This window comes from Euphorbia lathyris, chromosome 7 (assembly GCF_963576675.1).
Source record: "Euphorbia lathyris chromosome 7, ddEupLath1.1, whole genome shotgun sequence".
Classification (NCBI taxonomy): Eukaryota; Viridiplantae; Streptophyta; class Magnoliopsida; order Malpighiales; family Euphorbiaceae; genus Euphorbia; species Euphorbia lathyris.
Genome location: NC_088916.1, coordinates 85868819 through 85885371, shown reverse-complemented (window position 1 = coordinate 85885371; position 16553 = coordinate 85868819). Strand labels below are relative to the sequence as shown.

General features: G+C 32.5%; 1 long non-coding RNA gene across 5 annotated transcripts; it reads left to right on the top strand.

Annotated features, from left to right (window-relative positions):
- The first annotated feature begins 277 nt into the window (after positions 1 to 277).
- LOC136200771 (uncharacterized) lies at positions 278 to 6241 on the top strand. 5 transcript variants are annotated; one of them, XR_010673498.1, is made up of 6 exons: positions 278 to 387; positions 498 to 665; positions 807 to 926; positions 1544 to 2034; positions 4064 to 4201; positions 6020 to 6241. It is a non-coding gene; the product is annotated as an uncharacterized lncRNA (long non-coding RNA). The 5 variants fall into 5 exon arrangements; XR_010673494.1 differs by having other exon boundaries at positions 4017 to 4201; XR_010673496.1 differs by having other exon boundaries at positions 1532 to 2034; positions 4017 to 4201.
- Positions 6242 to 16553: the final 10312 nt, after the last annotated feature.

Sequence of the window (16553 nt, the reverse complement as noted above, 5' to 3'; positions counted from 1 at the left end):
AATTAACAACTTAAAGGATAATTTAGAGATTTTTTCTTCTTTGAAGTAATAATTTAAAAGATAATAGGTATATTATCTCTAAAAAGTAACAATTGAAAAACAAAACCAAAAGATTTTCAATACATAATCTGCCAAAGGGCAAAAATGTAATTTTCAATGGGGAGACTAGTTCTACACGGTTGATTCATCTTTGATCACATGGTACAAATTAAAATCCTATCTTCTTGCATATAAAAGGAGTTTATTCTCTCTTCATGTTCTACCTCTCCCTGTCTTTTCTCTCAAACGGCAGATCTAACTATCCCTTCCTCTCAAACCTTGTTTCTTCCAATCTTCCTTTCAGTTGGTGGTTGATTGTGCTGTGGTTGGTGTCACAGTACAACATAGGTAATTCCTTCTAATCTTGATGATTCTAAACTTAGGGCATGTTACGTCAATAGTCTACTTATCTCTCTTTGTCTCTTCTTGCTATTTGTGATTGTATAATGTGTATGTAGGTTGGAATGGAGGGCTTACAGATCTTGAAGCCAAAAGGGGAAAGGGAGATTTCACTGCCTAATAATGGGACTGTACAAGTAAAGGCATGTGGTGGGATAAATCTTGAAAATGAAAATGAAATGGCTACATGGGTCGTGGAAAACTTGAAATTCTCAATCAAGAAACCGGTAACTGAGTTTGAGACTTTCCAATATCTTATTATTTCCTCTTATTTCGATTGGGAGGATTCTGCATTATGATAATATATTTTGTAGATTGAGGCTGTTGTAACTAAGGATGACCTCCAAAATATTTCTTTATTGTGCAAGTCTGAAGTTGATGCAATGGGTGGAATAGCTGCTGGGGTCCTCAAGCTGTTCGGGTCCTCAAGCTGCTGAAGTTGGAGCGTTCCATTGGGCAGGAAACCGTAGACCAACTCAGCAACCTTGGTATGATTCATTGTTTACAACTGATTCATCTTGGTTTCGGTTTGGAGTCATCGTGTTCTATTATGTACTCTTCCTTAAATTCATACCACGTTGGAATATATCTCGATTTAAAAGTTTGTCAATTGTAAAAATTATTTGGACCGGACATTATTGCTAGGAATATGGGGTGCTGGGTAAGGATTAAAATAAATTGGTTGTCCTTAAACTTTTCATTAAGTTTTAAAAACACCACAAAAGTTTCATTGTGTCCTGGAACTCCCTAAGCTTCAATAGTCTATGAAAATTATATATTTGTTTTTTTTATTTTTTTATTTCATAAGATAGCAAGTGTGTTATATTTGAAAATATGTAATAAGCTGACTTGACATAACGTGGAGACATTTGTATTAGATTGGCCTCTAAATCAGAAACTTCATCATATTGAACTTGCAAGCTAATTCATTTGGTGTTCACTTGATGCTGATTTAATCTTGGAACCTGAAAAGGTCATATTTTCTATCCAGATTATATGCTCATCTTTTCCATCATTTGTGAGATTTGTGAGAACTGGGAGGATGTTATTTATTCGTTTTACTTGATGTTTTCTAATTTTAATTATAAATCAGATTTGGATGCAGTTAGAGGTTCAGAACATGTTCTGACAGATGGGTGTATAACAGAGATGGATGTAGAGGATAAGGAAGATAGAGCTGTAGCTGAAGATGTCACTGGTGGAGAAATCAGGAAATCAGTAGCAGATGAGATAACTCTTATGGATCTTTTTTCATTTTCATTGGCTTCTAATGATTTGAAAATTATGGATGTCTCTTCTGATATAAAGCAAGAGTCTCCAAAGGAGGCTGCAATGGAAGAGAATGAACCTGGTTAATCAGTAATTTAACCAGCGGAGTAAAAGGTGGCTTGCATGTCACTCATGCCTCTAATGCATCTCGAACTATGCTGATGAATATAAAAACTCTTGAATGAAATTAAGGAACATTGAAAGCTTTGAACATTCCTGCTGCGATTCTCCCCAAAAACTCTGAGATTATTGGAGAGATTTCCAAGGTTTGCTACTTAGTGGTGTTCCAATTACAGGATGCCTAAGTGATCAACATGTTGCAATTTGGTTAGTGTTTCAAATTTGTTCTTCAATTATTCATATGTTCGCTCCGTTTTTTGTAAAAAATGTTTTTGATAATTTCCTGTAATATTTGCCATAAACTGTGCTTTAAATAGTACATAGTAATTTCCTTTGATCTTTAAATGCAGGTTGGGTTTGTGTGTAATAATATTTGAACAAGTAAATTGCATGTGTGGCCAAATTTTCATTTATAATTGTTTCCCTACTCATCTAGAAGTTTATTTTTAAAGTCCATATGCTATCATTATAGGGCCAATTATACTTCCAATTGATGAAAAAGTTAGAAATTATCTATTTAGCTAATCACCTCATCTATGCTTATTGTTATTATGAACCAAAAGAGGTAGTGATAATTTGGGGCACTAGAAGTAGTATTTAGTTTTTTCTACTACAATTTAAGGGGGTTTAGTTTAGTCAATGAGAATTTTTTTTGTAAAACCTAATAGGCATAATACATCTCCGGCCCCCATAAGTTGCCCAAAAAACGCAACTTACTCCTAAACTTCAAAATGTTTCAACTAACCCGCAACTCGCTTATTTAAGACAAATAGCTCGTCACATACCACATGGCAGCGCGGGATTGGAACTTGAAAAAGTTGCAACTAACGCACACTACCAATCACACGCTGCCATGTGCCATTTGATGTGATATTTGTTTCAAATAAACAAGTTGATAGGATTAGTTGCAACATTTTGGAGTCTAGGAGCCAGTTGCAGTTTTTGGATAACTTCAGGGAGCTGAGGATGTATAAGGCCAAGTTAATAAAAAAATGTTTTGTTTATTAATTAAATAATAGTAGAATTTACTATTATTAAAAGTATTGACAATTTAATTTTAATAAGTGTATTTTATATGCTTGCTAATATCCCTTTTTCATGTAACCTTTTCCACAACATGCACATCACATTCTCCAACTCTGTTGTACAACTATTGTTTTGGCCGTCACATTCTCTAAATCACTTGAATTCGCGAGAAGAATTTTCGAAAGGAGCCATCACATTCCCGAGCTATGCTGTGCAATCATTCTCTTGGAAGTTACATTCTCTAACTATCTGCTTCACAATCAAGATTCATAGATGCATTGTCTAGTTATCCAATTCAACACGTTCGGAACAACCAAAATTGCTAATATTGTTCCGTAATCATAGATATGTAAATATGCTAAGTTATTTGAGTGATGTGGTGATATGACAAGTTTCATGTTTAGTTCCTAAACTAATATTTTCAGTCCAAAATGTTTCATAAATATGTTAATGCAAATGCAAATGTAAATGCTCATACTTTAATACCTTTCTAACTTTTAATGTATTTGTGGTGAACCTCTTAGTCTGTTGGTTGTGACTTTACTTGTGACTTTAGAGGTCATGGGTTCGAATGGGTGAGTTGAGGGTTTTCCTTTGTCTTTAATGCAATATTGAACATATGTTTTAAGATTCAACCTATACACAGTCTCTTATGTATAACTACTTTTATTTCTATTAATCGTCTTATCCAATTATTAATTAAATATTTCATTTGGGTTCACTTAAGTGAATATATAATGCTATAAGCTAGAACTAGTTATGCTATGCATAGGTGAATAAGATTTGAGTAACTAGAAGTAAAGCCAAACCTTGCCAAGAAAAACAACAATATGATAGGTCAAGCTTCAGTGACTCTTTAAACATACTCTTTTGTTCCTATTTGTAAAATATATTGTCATGGATCTAGTCCCACAAAGTAAAATAATATTATGCATTTAGAGAAGCTCTGTTTATATAGAGTTTATAATCCTAAAAAGGAAAAGGAGTTAAAAGGCAAAAACTCTATGATAAGGAAATAAAGTTAAGGCTAAATCCGTGTGAATTCTTCATTTACATTTCGGGTTGATAGATAAACATATACGAAAAAATGGTTATTACATATATATTTTTTTCTTTTTTTTGTAATGTTTATTATTTTTTTGATGATATACAATTGTATATAGATAATTCTCTACTTAGGAAAGTCGTTGATTATCTATGGTGCAATCAGTTCATCCTCCTCCATGGTAAGAAATTCCTTTCACAACAAGGAGATTCTCCATCATATGATGTCCATCCAAAATTCAATTTCCCAAATGGTTTGGATAAATTGTTGGTTCAAAACGACTTCAATCAACATAACTTTGAGGTATGTATTTGTCAACTTTGGTTTTATCTTCTTAGGTGCTAGATCTTTATTGTGTTTTATTTGTTTTTTTAGATATCATTGCATGATAAGGTTGGAAGATTGTACAATGGAGCTGAGATGTTTAGAAGTGATGACTCAATGTATGAAGTGAGACTATTTCAACGGCCCTCAACTAGGTCGTGGAAAATAAATAGGGATGGTTCATAAAAAGATGGTATGTCAAGTTTTGCGTCCATTATCTATGACAAAAATTGCAACTCCGTTTGTGGGGTTTGCGAATCTCTAGGGGACTAAGAAGTTGACTATGTGGAAGCAAATTTGGCCTTGAATATCTTAAATATGGCACTTAGCCCTCAACTAGTGTTTATGAGGCAACCATCCACTCCTATTTTGTTGGACATGGATTATAAAAATATGGTGGAATGGATTAAGGGTAAAGGGAGACCGTGTGAAAGTTGCAAGAATATTATATGAAGGATAATTAAAAAAACAGGATTTGCTAAATTATGAGATTGGTCATAATTGTCTTCAAAACATGAAGCCACATTGCCACCTAGAACAATGCAATTTTTTTTTCTAAACATCGTGAATTTTATTGAATACATTAGAAGAGGACCAACTTTGTACACCTAGTTATAAATGTCTTAAATAAAAAGTAAAATGGTTTGTAAAATAATTATAACTAGGTGTACAAAGTTGGTCCTCTTCTAATGTATTCAATAAAATTCACGATGCTTATAAAAAAAAATTGCATTGTTCTAGGTGGCAATGTGGCTTCATGTTTTGAAGACAATTATGACCAATCTCAACATTAACAAATGCTATTTTTTTTATTATCCTTCATATAATATTCTTGCAACTTTCACACTGTCTCCCTTTACCCTTAATCCATTCCACCATATTTTTATAATCTATGTCCAACAAAATATGAGTGGATGGTTGCCTCATAACCATTAGTTGCGGGCTAAGTGCCATATTTAAGGCATTCAAGGCCTCATTTGCTTCCACATAGTCAACTTCTTGCTCCCCTAGAGATTCGCAAACCCCACAAACGGAGTTGCAATGTTAGTGCTAGATAATGGACGCAGAACCTGACATACCATCTTTTTATGAACTGTCCATATTTATTTTCCACGACCTAGTCAATGGTCGTTGAAATAGTCCGGTTTCATAGCTTGAGTCATCATTTTGGTTATAAGGTTTTTGAATTAGATTTTATCTTGCCAACTGTTACTCCAAGTGCCTTCCAGCACGGCTCCCATCTTTACTAGGTATCAATTTATCTTTCCAACTTTGTTGAACCCGTATCATTAAATAAAAGGTAATTAAAATAGGAGTTCGTTTTCATACTTGATTTCATTTGGTTTTAGAGTTTTGGTTGAAGTTTTTCTTAAGTATTCTTCCGAATTAGTTTATTATTTCTTCAGTTGATGGCAGTAAGTAAGCTTGAAATATACAAATAAAGATGTTTGATAAACTAAGTTAGGTTTATTTAATCTCTCTTAATGTGTCAGGAAGTTGGTCAAAAACCATTTTTCCACTTGTTGGAATAGAAAAAGATCTTCAAGTAAAGAATCTAAGTCTCTTTATTAGGTTTGACATGATCAAAGGAATTTTATTGAACTCCATAATGAAGAATCCCTCTGTCTAGGAATAAGTCTAGTAATGGCTTTGGAATACAAGAGATTGTAGTTATTAAATAGGTTTGCTTTACATTAATATCAACTGTCAAACATTACATTAATCTCAGAGTTGCTTAAGGCAGTTCACTTTTTGGTTTGATTGCTACATCATGCTATTTTCTTTATGTTTGTGCAGATGGAAGAATCCAGGAAATACAATGCAACTTCTTTATATATACCTCAAATGTCACAATATAGTTATGGTGCAACTATTGAAATTCAGTATATGCACCTTAAATATCACAATCAAGTTATGATAAATAGATCTGGTACTTGAAGTTAAACCAGCAGAGATTAAGACTCCCTAATACCTCGTATGACATAACTTGCTTACCAATTTTTTACTGAATTTAATTGTTTTAGGAGTGTTCTTTGTAAACTCTAATTGATTTATTTCAATTCTTTTGGTTTACATTTGGGTTTACTTTGAAAAACTTGATCTTAAATTGAATCTAGCTTCCACTACTTAATCATGGCTTCTCAACGATTTTCTGCTATGCCCACATGTTCTATTAAGTTTTTTATTTTTATCAGTGTAATTTCTATTTTAGAAGTGAATGTATATTCTCTTGGTTGTCTTTGTTAATTTTGTATCATTTTTATTTCAGTTTTGCAATTTTATTATGTAAAGAAGAGAATATCACAATGATCACTAACGAAATTGAAACATTAATGTACTAGGGGATTAAGTTTAGGGGAGCAGTAATATATTGAACCATTAAACTTGTTTAAAGGGATAAATCAGCCTCTTGAGCCTGATTTAAGCATAATTTTCATACCCAGACTATCACAACCAGGTCAACTCTATTCAATCCAATGGGTCACATTTCTAGGTCAGAGATGGTTGCTCCAGTTATATTTCTAGCCACCCTTACTTTACCAAAAAAAAAATTGAAATTTTTATATTAAAGGATTCAAACCATGAACCTCTAGCTTTTAATAGACATCTACTACCAGTAAGTTATATGTTAAAAGAATAATTGATCAAACATTTAGTGCAGGTTTGGTTCAGCTGTTTATATCTACTGTTTGGTGTTGTTGCTTACTGTTGTTACTGTTAGCTGATTGATTAGTATTGTTTGGTAAAATTATGATTAACTATTGCTGAAGGGCTTGTTTCCTTTTGTGGTGGAAGGCCATCTTCATCACTTGAACCACACCTTGATGCTTTTGCACTTGCTACATCCAGTTATTATAGGCAATAAAGGGAGGATACAAATTTACAAACAACTTGTAATGATATTTTCAATATACAGATGTGTAGACCTCATTGATATTTTCTTCATTATTAAGTTGCATGTAGTTACAAGTTGATTAAAGTTTGAGATGCCCAACAATCAGTATACCCTTTATACTGTCCTGAATGCCCAAAATTCACTTACCCAACTTAATTCATTAATACCCCCGAGCAAATTTCAATAAGAATACCTCATGCTCAGATATTTCTTTCCTTTTGTGCGTAAAGGGCAATTGTGGCCTTCTAAAATTACAACCACCTTTCTGAAGCTGCTGTTTGATTCCAAAACAGCAATCAGCTCCAGTTTTTTTATTTTTAACCAAACACCACAATATCACATTTTAAGTATGAAACAGCAAAAAAACAGTTTTAAAAACAGGAAACAAACACCCTCTTAATCTATCTATTTAAAATATTAAAGATTTAATATTCTTAAAAAGAAGAGATAGAGACTCAATGTACCTATTTGAAAGATTAATAATTTAATCAATAAAAAATAAATTCATGAGTCTCAAATATACATTTCATCTAAGGAAAATATTCATGAACCAAATCATTTATAAAAATATTATTCTATACATTAAATTGAATCCGTTGAATACGGAGAGAAGAATGAGAAACTTAAACCTAAATTATTCTATATTAATAAATTTTTTAATTTATATTAAGTTTGAAATCGAATATCATTTGCCTAATCATTACATCTTATACCATATTTTCATGATTTAAAGCATATTACATGTAAAGATATCGTCATGTGTAACAATTATGTCAAGTCTTTAAATTGGGTGAAATTTCACCAATTGAAATATATCAGGAGTCAAATGTGACAAAATAATAAATCCATGACCAAAGGATAAAATTTTAAATCAAGCATAGACCAAATAATAACTTATGCCAATTATTATATTTTTACATAGTAAAACATTTTCCCATTTTTAGATACGCCACGTGGCTGTCACGTTTCATTTAGGTCAAAGATCTAAATTGTTTCATATTGACGTGTGACCATGTCATTTTTTCGATGCCTTTTTGAGCCTTGGAATCAGCGGATTGTAATTAAGATAAAATTCAAAGTTGAGTGATTTTATTGAGACAAATTGAAGTTGTGTAACCATTTTAAAACAACCATATCAGTTCAGTAACCAATGTTGTATTTAACCCAATTGCTTGCCACCTTGAGCGCATTTAATATTACTTTTCCAAACATTAAAACATTTTTCTGATTTAAAATTTAAATCAACTTTAGCTAAACGAAAAATTGCTCAACTTAAAAGTTGAATATTTTGGAAAATTTGCATTTAATGAAAAACTATATTTCAAGCTTTTATAACTCAAATAGCTTTCAATATTTATGTTTGTCTTTTCACTTCAAAATGAAGAGTTTTACATATTTGGTTAGTGATTTCGTGTTTATATTTTACACCTAAAATGTAGCTTTTTACAAAAACAGTGAATTAGAAAAATATTTTTTTCCAACAGCAAACAGCAATAGGTAAAACAAACGGCCCTTAATATGCATAATACATCTCCAGCCGCCATAAGTTGTCCAAAAAACGCAACTTACTTCTAAACTTCAAAATGTTTCAACTAACCCGCAACTCGCTTATTTAAGACAAATAGCCCGTCACATACCACATGGCAGCGCGGGATTGGAACTTGAAAACGTTGCAACTAACGCACACTACCAATCACACGCTGCCATGTGCCATTTGATGTGATATTTGTTTCAAATTTAGTTGCAACATTTTAGAGTATAGGAGCCAGTTGTAGTTTTTGGATAACTTCAGGGAGCTGCGGATGTATAAGGCCAAGTTAATAAAAAAATGTTTTGGTTATTAATTAAATAATAGTAGAATTTACTATTATTAAAAGTATTGACAATTTAATATTAATAAGTGTATTTTATATCCTTACTAATATCCCTTTTTCGTGTAACCTTTTCCACAACAGGCACATCACATTCTCCAACTCTCTTGTACAACTATTGTTTTGGCCATCACATTCTCTAAATCACTTGAATTCGCGAGAAGAATTTTCGAAAGAAGCCATCACATTCCCGAGTTATGATGTGCAATCATTCTCTTGGAAGTTACATTCTCTAACTATCTGCTTCACAATCAAGATTCATAGATGCATTGTCCAGTTATCCAATTCAACACGTTCAGAACACCCAAAATTGCTAATATTGTTCCGCAATCATAGGTATGTAAATATGCTAAGTTATTTGAGTGATGTGGTGATATGACAAGTTTCATGTTTAGTTCCTAAACTAATATTTTCAGTCCAAAATGTTTCATAAATATGTTAATGCAAATGCAAATGTAAATGCTCATACTTTAATACCTTTCTAACTTTTAATGTATTTGTGGTGAAGCTCTTAGCCTGTTGGTTGAGAGTTTACTTGTGACCTTAGAGGTCATGGGTTCGAATGGGTGGGTTGAGGGTTTTCCTTTGTCTTTAATGTAATATTGAACATATGTTTTAAGATTCAACCTATACACAGTCTCTTATGTATAACTACTTTTATTTCTATTAATCGTCTTATCCAATTATTAATTAGATATTTCATTTGGGTCCACTTAAGTGAATATATAATGCTATAAGCTAGAACTAGTTATGCTATGCATAGGTGAATAAGATTTGAGTAAGTAGAAGTAAAGCCATACCTTGCCAAGAAAAACAACAATATGATAGGTCAAGCTTCAGTGACTCTTTAAACATACTCTTTTGTTCCTATTTGTAAAATATATTGTCATGGATCTAGTCCCACAAAGTAAAATAATATTATGCATTTAGAGAAGCTCTGTTTATATAGAGTTTATAATCCTAAAAAGGAAAAGGAGTTAAAAGGCAAAAACTCTATGATAAGGAAATAAAGTTAAGGCTAAATCCGTGTGAATTCTTCATTTACATTTCGGGTTGATAGATAAACATATTTTCATGATTTAAAGCATATTACATGTAAAGATATCGTCATGTGTAACAATTATGTCAAGTCTTTAAATTGGGTGAAATTTCACCAATTGAAATATATCAGGAGTCAAATGTGACAAAATAATAAATCCATGACCAAAGCATAAAATTTTAAATCAAGCATAGACCAAATAATAACTTATGCCAATTATTATATTTTTACATAGTAAAACATTTTCCCATTTTTAGATACGCCACGTGGCTGTCACGTTTCATTTAGGTCAAAGATCTAAATTGTTTCATATTGACGTGTGACCATGTCATTTTTTCGATGCCTTTTTGAGCCTTGGAATCAGCGGATTGTAATTAAGATAAAATTCAAAGTTGAGTGATTTTATTGAGACAAATTGAAGTTGTGTAACCATTTTAAAACAACCATATCAGTTCAGTAACCAATGTTGTATTTAACCCAATTGCTTGCCACCTTGAGCGCATTTAATATTACTTTTCCAAACATTAAAACAGTTTTCTGAGTTAAAATTTAAATCAACTTTAGCTAAACGAAAAATTGCTCAACTTAAAAGTTGAATATTTTGGAAAATTTGCATTTAATGAAAAACTATATTTCAAGCTTTTATAACTCAAATAGCTTTCAATATTTATGTTTGTCTTTTCACTTCAAAATGAAGAGTTTTATATATTTGGTTAGTGATTTCGTGTTTATATTTTACACCTAAAATGTAGCTTTTTACAAAAACAGTGAATTAGAAAAATATTTTTTTCCAACAGCAAACAGCAATAGGTAAAACAAACGGCCCTTAATCTATTTATCAAACACTTATTATTATTTTTCACACAACACTTTTTGTCATAACACTTTCTCTAGTAATAAGTTCTCCAACAATACCAAGTGATATCCTTTATTTTTTGGATTAAATCCATATTTGGTCCATATTGTATCCAAAATTTTATAATTTCCCCTTGAAATATCAGTTCCTTGAAATATTCCTATGAACAACATTTGATTGATTTAGATGAGAAATTATCTAATTTGTTAAATTTTCAGCATGACACTATTTTGAACATATGATATATATGTGCCGTTTTTTTTTTATTTTTTTTCATATAAACTTAATATATGGATGAATAAGAAATTATTTTTCTTATTTATTCACATATAACGTTATATAGAAAAACAATTAAAACAAGGGTAATTAATTTATTAGTCCCTATATTTTGACAAAACACACTGTTAGTCCTTATATTTTCAAAAACATACTGTAAAGTCCCTAACGTTTTTGTCAGTGAACTGTTTAGTCCCTAACGTGAACTGTTTAGTCCCTGCCCTTAGACTCTCATGAAAATTCCGTTAGTCAATTTGGATTTGCGTTCTTCTTTTCCTTTATTTTTCTTTCATTTAAACTCTAATGCATCTGAAATCAACTTTGAGTGTTCTTCTTCTTGATTTTCTTCTTCATCTTTCAAATTCCTAAGCATTGGGTCTGTTCTTTTTCTTATTCTCCATACAAATAGCTTCTTCTTCTAAATTAGACTTCGAAGTTTGAAGGTAAATAGTAAAGGGTAATTTCGTCATTTCTGAAGTCATAAACGGTAAAAAATCTAACAAACAGACGGAATGACTAAACAGTTCACTGAGAAAAAGATTAGGGACCTTACCATTTGTTTTTGAAAATACAGGGAAACATTATGTTTTGTCAAAATATAGGGACTAATAAATTAATTACCCTTAAAACAATTGTGATGTACAAGAAGCAGTCAAATTCTACCCATGGGAATACCACTCGAGCCAAATGCTATAAAATAATAGTACATGAACAAAGGATTTAGATGACCAGCAGTTATATTTATTTATTTTTCCTTTGCTTGCTGATAAAAATCTAATTTACTCTTAATCATAAATAATGATAAAAAATCTGTGGAAATCCTCAATGAACCATGCAAGGCTATTGCAAATTTGTATTCCCAATGGTTGTTTTCACATCCACCGAGATAATTAATGACTAGTAACAAGATGATTAGTAACTGGCAAATTTAATATAAGTTAAACAAATTATAGTGACATATTATATTTTTATTTTAGGAATATTGTTTAAATTTGTCCCTATTACCTGTAATTTGCAAAATGTTATTTTTAAAGTGTTTAACTTTATTCTTAACATAAAATTATAGAATTATACGTCTATCTATGTCGAAACAAGATTCATTTTGACACATGTTTGCAACTATATTAATAATAGTAATATATATTTTAGACATGATTAATGTTTGAAAGGTCCGAAGTGACAATTACATAATGAGTCAGATAACAGTAAATCAATATATTTAAATTTTCTGTCAAATGAGGTAAAATTAATCTTATTTCGAAATATTAGGTGTAACATTGAAGGAGACAAATTTGGACCTTATCCATTTATCTTGGTAGTGAAGATCAATTTCTCCTATAATATCGTAAATAGTATAATTAGCATTTTAACGGGTTTTTTTCTTTTATTTTGTGATTAACTTATATGTGTTAGTTTTTAGGGTAAATAATTTAATAGTCCCCTCAGTTTTACCTAACACATTGTTTAGTCCTCCTATTTTGAAAAACACATTATAAGATCCATCTTTTATCAATATTAATCCTTTGGTCTTTTTGTCTATTCTTTTTTTAGATTTTTAACGGTTATATTTGACATAAACAGACAGACAGAAATAACAGAATAACATAATCATTTTGTATCTACTATGGTTGTCTTGAAAGCTAATATATGTTCGTTTAAAAATCTAAAAACACTAGGCAAAAAAACCAAATAGTTAATATTGACAAAAGATAGAGACTTTATAATATGTTTTTCAAAATGAGGACTAAACAGTATGTTAGGTAAAAAAACGCAGACTAATAAATTATTTACCCTAGTTTTTAAGCATTTTATCGTGTTTTTTATAATTGTGTTAGTAACACACTAAATATGTTAGACATAATTAATATTTGAAAGGTTCACTTTGCATAAATATGTGTTAATAACAATCAAACTAATATTTTTATAATTTTGATAATATAGGAACAAAATTGATCTTGATTAAGAACTTATTTATATCATTTTATTCGTTTAGGATCAAATTTGCATTTCCTAAAAAAAAATCTGTCAAACTTTTAATCTTTACTTTTATTTTGATTTACTATGTTTATTTAAATTTATATTTCGTATATTAAGATAATTTTTAAATTAAATTATTTGTCAATTATAGCATTTAGCTCTCCAAAATAAAGTTTCATAGTCAATGACATTAAATTATAAAAATCATCAATTGCGTCCTAATTTTAGTGAAGAACCATCAATTTAGTACTAATCGAAAATAATTCGGTTGAACAGTTTTAGAACATTTCCGCACATTCATTTGGGCCATAACAGAGATCATTACAGTCCATGTTAAATAGTCACAATTTCTGGTTTTAGGACAAGATTAGGACTCCATTCATGTTTTTTTGCTTAATTCAGACACCTACTTAATGATTTTGATAGTTTAAGATCGTAATAACTTTGAAGTTTTAATTAAAGAGGTTAAATGAGTGTAATGGGTAAATTATAACACTAATTTATCACTTATCATTATAAAAAGGATAGTCTAAAACAATTCTTTTAAACCCAATTGAAATGAGATAAACATTACGTAATGTATACATCTGCTGACATATTCAATCTATATAAGCCTACGGCTGGCTTAGCAATGAGCAAGAGTACGATAATGTTAGTAAAAAGATAGTAAAGAGAATAGTAAAGAGATAGTAAAGAAAAAAGGATGGAAATATGAATGTGGCATAGAAAGACATGTAGACTAAGTTTTTTTTTTTTTTTTGAATCACATGTAAACTAAGTGTTATAAAGTAAATACTTGATTTTTATGTGGCATCCACATGTATATCATACGTCATCCTTGGGGCTCAGGAATTTTGTGGATGATGGGGATTGGCTGGATATTCCCTCTACTAGTTGTTTCTTCACTTGGTGTAATGGGAGAACTGGTGAGGCATGTATCTATTCTCGGCTTGACAGGGCTTTAGTTTCGACTGATTTTGCAGAAACTTGGAATTCATGTAGTATGGGGCTGACGCGTCATCACTCGGACCACCACCCCCTTCTGTTCAAATTTTCGACTACTTCTGGTAGGATTTCTCTGTTCAGATTTAAAAAAATGTGGGTTAGTAATCCTGAGCTTTATGGGATAATAAAAAATCATTGGGATGGCCCTGCCCCTGCTCTTTTGTCGGCTCCTTTGTTGTGTCATAAGTTACGTGGTCTGAGGACTATTTTGAGAAATTGGAATATTAATATTTTTGGTAAATTCAATGCTAACATTAATGAGGCGTGCAGCTCCCTTGCAGATATTGAGTAGACTATTCAATCTGCTGGATGGTCAATGAATCTTTAGGAACGTGAGTTGGCCGCTCATGAGAAGTTGGACCTTCATTTGCTTCAGCAAGAAACATATTTGAAAGAAAAAAGCCGAGTGCGGTGGCTTGCTGAGGGTTACCGTGATACAAGCTACTTTCAACGTGTCTCTGCGATGTGAAAATCGTATATGGGAATTTCTGCCTTAACAATTGATGGGGTTTCTCACACTGACCCAAATATTATTTCTAATCATATTATCTCTTACTATGATAACCTGTTCGCCAGCATAGGTGGGAATCCGGTGGATTTGTCTCTGGTTTCTGATATGGTTCCTCGGGTTGTGACGGATTTTGAGAACACTTCTCTAACTGTCTGCCCTGATGAGGATTGCATCCGTTATACGGTTTTTTCCATGGATCCTTCTAGCTCTCCTGGCCCTGACGGCTTCACCGGTCATTTCTTTCAGTCCTATTGGAGCATTGTGGGTAGTGACGTGTGTAAAATGGTTCAGTGGTTCTTTCGGCATGGAAAAATCTCTAGTGGGCTGAATTCAAGCTTGATGGCACTTATCCCCAAAGTCCCTGGTGCCTCGACAATTGAACAGTATAGGCCGATTGTTATGAGCAATTCCACATTCAAAATCATCTCAAAGATCTTAGCTGATAGGCTCGCCATTATTGCTAGCCGAATTGTTACAGAGAATCAATTTGGATTCATAAAAGGGCGCCCAATCCATCAGTGCATTGCAATCGCTTCTGAAGGTGTCAATCTCTTGAATAAAAAATGTTTTGGTGGTAACATGTGCCTGAAGGTGGACATTAGTAAACCCTTTGATATGTTAAACTGGCAATTTCTGCTTGAAGTTCTTAAGTCGTTTGGTTTTTCGTCTCAATTCATTGATTGGATTCATGCGATACTCTCTTCGGCTCATATCTCGATTCTCACTGCTAATGGGTCTGCTGGGTATTTCTCTTGCTCTCGGGGAGTAAGACAAGGAGATCCTCTTTCTCCTCTTCTATTTGGTTTAGCGGAGGATTTCCTTAGCCGTTTTATCAATGCTCACACCCTGCGTGGGTCGCTTTCTCCGATGGGTTATTCTACTTCTTCTATAATGCCTTCGCACTTGTTTTATGCAGAAGATATTTTAGTTTTCTACAGGGCAAGCATCTCGAACATACATGCTCTCATGGATATTTTTGATTTATATGGCTCTCTATCTGGACAATTAGTGAATTGGTAAAAGTTTGAGATTTTCTTCGGGGATTCGATCTTACTCAGACGTCGGAACAGATTGGCGGGTCTAATTGGAATCAAAATTGGATCTCTCCCATTTAATTACTTGGGCGTTCCTCTTTTTCAAGGGATTCCAAGAGCTAAATACCTTGCGGCGATTGTGGATAGAATTATTCTCTCTTTCTCGCGCTGGGCGGGGACGTCTCTCTCTATGGCTGGTAGGCTGACACTTGTTAATTCAGTTATCACTAGCTCTCTGATCCACACCTTTATGGTTTACAAATGGCCTGTGAGTTTGCCAAATAGACTCAATAGACACATGAGGAATTTCATTTGGACGGGTTCAGTTTTATCCAAAAAGCTTGTTACTGTTCCCTAGAAGGTTTGCTTAAAGTCCTTAAAGGAAGGAGGGTTGGGTATTAAACACCTCTCGACCCTTAACTTGGCTATGAGTGGTAAATTGGCTTGGGGCTTTCTTCCATCTAATTCTTTATGCTTTAATTTGTTGAGGATGCGGTTTCTAAACAGGGCTGGTATGCTAAAGTTTCGGTTGCAGCGATCGTCTGTTTGGTGGTCTATCAAGGCCGCCTATCTCAAGTTACGGGAGAATTGTTTTTTGCCATTTGGATCATCTTATGAGTTGTCATTCTGGAATTCGGAATGGATTTTGCCTCCACTGGCTGAACAGCTTGGGATTTCTATGTCAGACCGTTTGAAGCTCACTGATAGAATCTCAGATTTTTATGAAAATGGCAACTGGCGGGATCTTCCGATGCTGGCTAGTCCGTTGCACCAACACATCCGGAATATGCATGGAAATGGCTCTGAATATGATTTTTGTTTTTGGAGACCTGCGAGCAATGGTCTCTTCACAGTAAAGTTATTCT